General features: G+C 48.5%; 1 pseudogene; it reads left to right on the forward strand.

Moving 5' to 3' along the window:
- Window positions 1-4,044: 4,044 nt before the first annotated feature.
- LOC132692724 (RNA-binding protein FXR1 pseudogene) lies at window positions 4,045-5,466 on the forward strand (annotated as a pseudogene).
- Window positions 5,467-8,087: the final 2,621 nt, after the last annotated feature.

Raw genomic sequence — 8,087 nt, forward strand, 5'->3', positions numbered from 1 at the left:
AAGCAGGCTCCAGGCTCCAAGCTATCAGTACAGAGCCCAATGCAGGGATCAAACTCACAACCTGTAAGGTCATGACCTGAGCCCAAGTCGGATATGCTTAACCACTTGAGCCACCCAGGTGCCCCTCCATATGGTTTTTTTTTAATTTTTTTAATGTTTATTTATTTTTGAGAGAGAGACAGAATTTGAGTGGGTTAGGGGCAGAGAGAGAGGGCGACACAGAATCCGAAGCAGGCTCCAGGCTCTGAGCTGTCAGCACAGATCCCGATGTGGGGCTCGAACTCACGAGCCGTGAGATCATGACCTGAGCTGAAGTCAGACGCTTAACAGACTGAGCCACCTGTAATAGGTCAACTTATAAGATATCAGAAAGCTTATTGTATATAAGTTCAGCCTAAACTCACCTTTCATGAATAATTGAGATAAAAGGCTGATGTAGTTCCCTATTAGGGCTATCGGGAATTACTAACTGCCCTATCTCGCTTCTGTGACCTCGCCTGCTTGCTAAATAGATAACTCAGGATGCAAAACGCTCCCCCACCCCTTCTACCAAGATCTGGCCTAGGCAAGACCCACATGTAAAAAGTCACGTACTCGCTGCCCCGCCGCCCGGAGGCATCTTAGGTGTCTAACTATGATTGGTCATTTTAAACCCTCTTAGGACAAAGACCTTTAAATTGATAGGTTCCCGCCAAAACTAACGTCTATGTGTCACAGTATAATTGGCTACCGTGAAATGCTGTAAATTGTAATGGGTTAACCAAATAATGACATCTTCTGACTTGCTAAAATCCATAGAAGCTCACTGCTGCCTTTGTTCAGGGCCATTCTCTGCACTTTCCTCCTTTAGATCAGGAGATCAGGTTTGGCCCGGCCGTGAATAAAATCTTGCCTCGCTTCTATTTGGCGTCTGGTGGTTTTTTCGACAGCACCCTGTTTCACCACCCAGGCGCCCCTGGATTTTTTTTTTTTAAATAAGGACAAGGACACTCAGTCATGTTGGATTAGGGTCCCACCCTACTTCGGTCTGACTTCTTCTTAACTAATTCTATCTGCAAAGGCCTTATTTCCAAGTGAGGGCACAGTCTGAGGTGCTGAGGGTTTAGGACGTCAACAGAGGAATTTGGACGACACCATTTGACCCATAGTACACGAGAAAAGAGCTGAATTTGAGGTCGGGAAACGCCAGTTCACATCCCAGCCCTGCCACCGGCGGGCTGTGTGATCCTGGTCAGTCATATGAGGTGTGGTCTCTTTGCCCTCGTTTGTCAACGAGGAAGTAACCACCCCTGCCTCGGGGGGCTGTGTGAGGGACAGATGAATCATGTCTGCAAAAGCCCGGAGCTGACTCCGAAGGGCCGTGCTGGCTCTCGCTGGCTTGCCTCCCGGCCTTCTCTGACTAAAAGGTCGGTCCGCAGAGGAAGATCTGACTTCTGGCATGAGCCAGCCTTCCTTCCCCCTCTTTCTTGAATTAAACTTTGTGGACGATCCTCTGGTTGGAAGGGGCCTCTTAGAGAGAAACTCCACCGCGGGCAAAATACCTTCGATTCCCTTAAAGGGAAAAAAAAAAAAATCCCTTTTGGTCCACAGATGGGTAATTGTATTCACTGTTTCCAAATGTCAAAATGCCAGCCTGGGCCAGCTTTCCACTGAGATCAAACAGGCTCCCTGGGCCTCCTTTCTACTGATGTGGGTGTGCATTTAGCCACGGTGTAAAAGCTGATCTCCCAGCCGAGTGGGCTGGGCGGACTGCGCTGTTCACAGCCGAGATAGGGCGTCAACCCTCCTCCTGTGTGGGACCCCAGAAGTCAGGCCACTCCCAGGGAAACCCTTCCAGCTCCCCGAAACACAGTCTATCTTGCCGAAACCCAAGAAACAAAACCAGAAGCGTCCTCTTAACTAAGGCTGCTGCCGCAGTCAGAAGTGCAACACATAAGTGTATCAAATCAACACATTGTATACCTTAACCCGACACAATGTCACATATAAATTACATGTCAATTACAAAAACAAAAGAACTGGGGCGTGTCTCCTGAAAATAATAAGTCAAGCAAGATTTTTCAGGCTAGGTTTTTAATTTTGCGATTAAACGCCAGACTAAGCCTTCATCGTCAATTGATATTTGTTGGTGCTTTTAGAAGTTAGCAACCCGGCAACCGAGGAGTGGGGTGGGAGATGTGCCCCGTGCCCATCCCTGGAGGGTGTGGAAGTTGCACTTCCTTTTCCCCAGGCATCCTGAGAGTGTGCTACCAAAGTTACACAGTGTCTTTATCCTAAGAAAGAATCAAACACTGGACAAGGTCAAAGATGGTCCTCGCAGCACTATTTACAATCGTACAGAATGCAAACAACCTAACTGTCCAATGATCACCTACAGCCTGACCCCCTGCCCCCCCCCCCCCAAACCACCCCGGTCTCCCCTCCAGTGTTAGCTCATCTGGGAAGCCCCCTGGGCCCACCCTTCCCCCCCTCCCCCCCCAGGATTCCTCTCCTGGCCCCATCACATCTCTTGCACACCTCTGGGATAGCAACTGCTACACTATGATCCTTTGTTTGGCATGTTCCAGTCTTTTCTTTTTTTATGTAAAATCTCCACCCAACATGGGGCTGGAACTTATCACCTGGAGATCAAGAGTCACATGCTCGGGGCGCCTGGGTGGCTCTGTCAGTTAAGCATCCCACTTCGGCTCAGGTCATGATCTTGCAGTTTGTGAGTTTGAGCTCTGCGTCGGGCTCTGTGCTGACAGCTCGGAGCCTGGAGCCTGCTTCTGATTCGGTGTCTCCCTCTCTCCCTGCGCCTCCCGCACTCATGCTGTGTCTCGCTCTCTCTCTCTGTCTCTCAAAAATAAAGAAAAAAAAAAAAGAGTCACCTGCTCTCCTGAGACAGCCAGGTGCTCCTGCTTGTTCCTATTTTAACTCCTACCATAGCTCAGCAAATCACAGTAGGCCCGCCTACCACCTTCTTTTGTAAATAAAACTTGGGGGGGACACAGCCACCTCATTTTTATACATATTGTCTACAGTAGCTTTTGCAAAGGAGACCATATGACCCACAAACCCGAAAATGTTTACTCTCTGTCCCTTTGCAGAAAGAGCTGCCAAAACCTGAACTATACCATGAGTCCTTGGAAGAAAGAAAACGTCTTCTTTCTTTCCGCATCCTGTGACGCCTGTGTGGTGCAGGCACACTGTGCATCATACGTGTTTCCTGGGTGGGTCAATGAACCCGAGCTGCCCAACAGGCAATGGTTCTCACAAGTGTATGGGCATCAGTTTCACCCCGGTGCCTTTGTTAAAACGTTAAGTTTCCCAGCCACATTTCTGCAAGTCTGATTTGATCGTTCTAGGGGAAAACTAGGGAATATTCACTGTATTAATTACATGTTCCCAAGGCGACCCGGATGCTAGTAGACTTTAGCCCCGTCAGGAGACACTGATGGTGATCAGGCAGGTTTCTCGAAACACGGTGGCCTCGTAGCCTGCGACCTTCTGCTACTTGCTGGAGAGAAACATATGGAACTTCCCTGAAATGCAGAGCCAAACTCATAAGAACAAACAAAGGAAGAGTCCAGGGCACAAAAAGAGGCAGGTACGGAGAGCCAACACTATCCCATAAGTGCCCGGTGGCCACCCTGGGAGGAGGAGGTGAGGGGTTTGGGCAACTCAGAGACTGGGGTGGTAATGGGTAGCCGGGGTCAGGAGACAAGGCCTTAGCCCCACATGTGACAGCAAATGAGAATGGAGGGACCCACCAGAAAGCAGGGACCCTCGACGGACTGAACTTCAGCAAACGATGGATTATTAGAAAAGTCCTCCCACGGGGCGCCTGGGTGGCTCAGTCGGTTAAGGGTCCAACTGCGGGCTCAGGCAATGATCTCATGGTCCATGAGTTCGAGCCCCACGTCGGGCTCTGTGCTGACAGCCCAGAGCCTGGATTCTGCTTCGGATTCTGTGTCCCCCTCTCTCTCTGCCCCTCCCCCGTTCATGCTCTGTCTTAAAACTGAATAAACGTTAAAAAAAATTTTTTTTTTTGGTGGTTCCAACATGGCCAAGCTGACGGTGGAGGTTCGTGGCTCCAACGGGCTTTCTACAAGGGATTTATCAAAGATGTCCAGGAAGACTCCCTGTTTCTGAGAACAACTGGCAGCCAGAACACCAGGTTCCACTTAATGAAGTTAGATCACCACCACTGCCTGATATAAACAAAGAAATTAGTGAAGGAGACGAAGCAGAGGTATTCAAGAGCAAATGACCAGGAACCATGTGGATGGTGTTGGCCAAAGTTCGAATGATGAAAGGAGAGTTTTATGTCATTGAATATGCTGCTTGTGAGGCCACTTACAATGAAATAGTCCCATCTGAGCGACTTCGGCCTATCAATCAAAATAAAACTGTGAAAAAAAAAATACCTTCTTTGAATGCACAGTGGTTGTTCCTGAGGATTTGAGAGGGGCGTGTGCTAATGACAATGCACATAAAGATTTTAAGAAAGCAGTAGGAGCATGCAGAATTTTTTACCATCCAGAAACCACACAGCTCATGATACCGTCTGCCAGTGAAGCAAATGTGAAGACAGTAAACATTTTAAGTGACACGCATTTGCGAAGTATTCGTAAGAAGTTGATGCTCATGTCCGGAAATGAAGAGGCCGCTAAGCATTTAGAATGCACAGAACAACTTGCGGCAGCTTTTCATGAGGAATTTGTTGGGAGAGAAGATTGAACGGGCCTGGCAATAGGAACACACAGCAAGCTAGGAAGATTCCTGGAGTTACAGCTATCGAGCTAGACGAAGATACTGGCACATTTAGGATCTATGGAGGGAGTGGTGATGCTGTAAAAAAGGCTAGAGGTTTCTTGGAATTTGTGGAGGATTTTATTCAGGTTCCTAGGAATCTTGTTGGAAAAGTAACTGAGAAAAATGGCAAAGCTTTTCAGGAAATAATGGACAAATCTGGTGTGGTGCGGGTGAGAATTGAAGGAGACAATGAAAATCAGCCACCTAGAGAAGATGGTGTGGTTCCATTTGTATTTGTTGGCACGAAAGAAAGCATCGGAAATGAGCAAGTTTTTTAGAGTACCAGATTGCTTATCTAAAGGAAGCGGAACAGCTAAGAATGGAACGCCTGCAGATTGATGAACAGCTACGACAGATTGGTTCTAGGTCTTAGAGTGGAAGAGACAGAGGTCGTCAGGGCCCTAATTACACCTCCGGTTATGGTACAAACTCTGAGCTGTCTAGCCCCCCTGAAACAGAATCTGAGCATAAAGATGGGCCGAGTGATTGCTCATTGGCAGGAGAAGATGATCGAGAGAGCCGACGTCAGTGTGACGGGAGGAGACGCCCAGGAGGAAGAGGGAGAAGTGTTTCAGGGGGTCGAGGTTGTGCTGGACCAGGTGGTGGCAAATTCTCCATCAGTCCTGTGCTCAAAGATCCAGACGGCAATCCATACAGCTTACTTGATAATACAGATCGAGGTTGTGCTGGACCAGGTGGTGGCAAATTCTCCATCAGTCCTGTGCTCAAAGATGCAGACGGCAATCCATACAGCTTACTTGATAATACAGATCGAGGTTGTGCTGGACCAGGTGGTGGCAAATTCTCCATCAGTCCTGTGCTCAAAGATGCAGACGGCAATCCATACAGCTTACTTGATAATACAGAATCTGATCACACTGCACACACCGATGCCAATGAATCTCATCACAGTACTAACCGTCGTAGGCGGTCTCGTAGACGAAGGACTGATGAAGATGCTCTTCTGATGGACGGGATGACTGAATCTGATACCAATTCAGTTAAGGAAGACGGGCTAGTCACAGTTGCAGATTATTTTTCTAAAGCTGCGTCTCAGAGCAGACAAAGAAAGGTCCCAAGGGCAAACTTTGGCTAAAAACAAGAAAGCAGTGGCAAAAGACGTGACCGAAGAGCGTGGTCCTTCAGAAAAGGCAATAAATGGGCCGACGACGGCTTCTGGCGATGAAATTTCTAAGCTACGGCGTACTCCAGGAGAAGGAAAGATTAATACCTTAAAAGAAGGAACCACTCAAGAAGCAGCAGTCCCGAATGTGTTTCACAAACTGAAGAAGTTCCTACTTTCCAGTTCTTTCACATTACATTTTACAATAGTGCTTGGACAAGCTGGCCAAAGATAGACTCTGGATCGCCGGTCTTTACATCACACTTTCAGTTCCTCCATTTGGAATCCAGAAAGGGGAGGGATCCTGAAGAAATCATACGTTAAACATACTTTGACGCCTACTGTGTTATAAAATATATCATCAGATGTGCCTTGAGAATAGTATATGTAACATTAAAAAAAGTTGCTGGGGGGCGCCTGGGTGGCTCAGTCGGTTGAGCGTCGGACTTCGGCTCAGGTCACGATCTCGCAGTCCGTGAGTTTGAGCCCTGAGTTGGGCTCTGGGCTGATGGCTCAGAGCCTGGAGCCTGCTTCCGGTTCTGTGTCTCCCTCTCTCTCTGCCCCTCCCCCGTTCATGCTCTGTCTCTCTCTGTCTCAAAAATAAATAAACATTAAAAAAAAATTAAAAAAAAAAAGTTGCTGGCTATAAAAAATTTTTTTTTTTTTTAAAGAAAGTAAAGTCCTCCCACAGACCCAGAGGAGTCGACCGACAAGCAGGTCTCTCTCAGCCACATCATCCTTTAAGAACCTGTGCCCGTAACCCTCGGGCACTCGTACTCTGTGTTAGCAGTGACACCCCCCCACCACGTGCCGAAGAACCTGAAGCCGACGAGCATTGACCAAAAAGGCCAGGCTAACCGGGATCAAAAGCCACTCTTTGTTGGTTGTTTTAGAAATTAAGCTAGTCGCCGGGGGTTGAGGGGGGTGGGTGTCGGGGGGCGCCTGGAAGAAACACGTGCAAAATCCCCTTGGAAATGCAGCTGCCAAGTGTATCCACTGAAAATGAGTTCACACTACACAATTACAAAGCCACGGGAGCCGCTCGGCAGACACAACCGAGTGCGAATAACGGAACCACGGAATTCTGCTGTTTCTCACCACCTTCTCGACCCCACCAGGTCCCAGCCTGCATCCCCCCTGCCCCCCGCCCACCTGGGACAGCTGCTTTTTTTTTTTTATGTTTATTTATTTTTGAGAGAGAGACAGAGCACGCGAGCAGGGGAGGGGCAGAGAGAGGGGGAGACAGAGGATCCCAAGCAGGCTCTGTGCTGACAGCAGAGAGCCCGATGTGGAGCTCGAACTCACAAAACATGAGATCCTGACCTGAGCCAAAGCCGGGGGTTCAACCGACGGAGCCACCCAGGCACCCCTGCAGCATAATCTGCTCAAAATCCCCGGGGGCGACTCCATTTCAAGCAGAGTGGAAAGGGGAGGCTTGACATCTCCAGGCCCTCACTGCCTCTTGGACCCCCACCTACCCCTCACTGCAGGCCCAGAGGCAGCGCGTTCTCCTCAAACACCCCCTCTAGCTGCTACGCATTTAACTTCTTCAACCCTCTTGTTGTCTCTCTTCCCTGCTATACTGTAAGCACAAGTCAGGAGCGTTGTGTGTTTTGTTCTCGCTGTGTTCCCGGTACCTGAAACTGTGCCTGGCACATAGTAGGTGCTCAGTATGTGTTGAATGAATGAATGAACGAATACAATAGGACAAAAACACTACAGAATTTTAATAGGAGTAACTCGATCATATTAATGTTTAGAAAAATCACTCCTCACATGAAAACCATGACTATTGTTCCCCCACCTGCTGTCTGCGTGTATCGATTTAATTGACACAGATACGTCCCCTTGTGAGGTCAAGGAGACGTGAGCTGTTTTTGTTCTTTTTAATTTTTTTAACGTTTATTTATTTTTCAGAGACTGAGAGGCAGAGCATGAGTGGGGGAGGGGCAGAGAGAGAGGGAGACACAGAATCCGAAGCAGCCTCCAGGCTCTGAGCCGTCAGCACAGAGCCCGACGCGGGGCTCAAACTCACAAACCGTGAGATCATGACCTGAGCTGAAGTTGGACAATTAACCGACTGAGCCACCCAGGCACCCCGGAAGTGAACTGTTTTTATCTGTACTTCCTAGACTAGTAGACAGAGGTCCAGGGACCTTACTGTCTC

Source organism: Panthera onca, chromosome B1 (genome assembly GCF_046562875.1).
Source record: "Panthera onca isolate mPanOnc1 chromosome B1, mPanOnc1 haplotype 2, whole genome shotgun sequence".
Classification (NCBI taxonomy): domain Eukaryota; kingdom Metazoa; phylum Chordata; class Mammalia; order Carnivora; family Felidae; genus Panthera; species Panthera onca.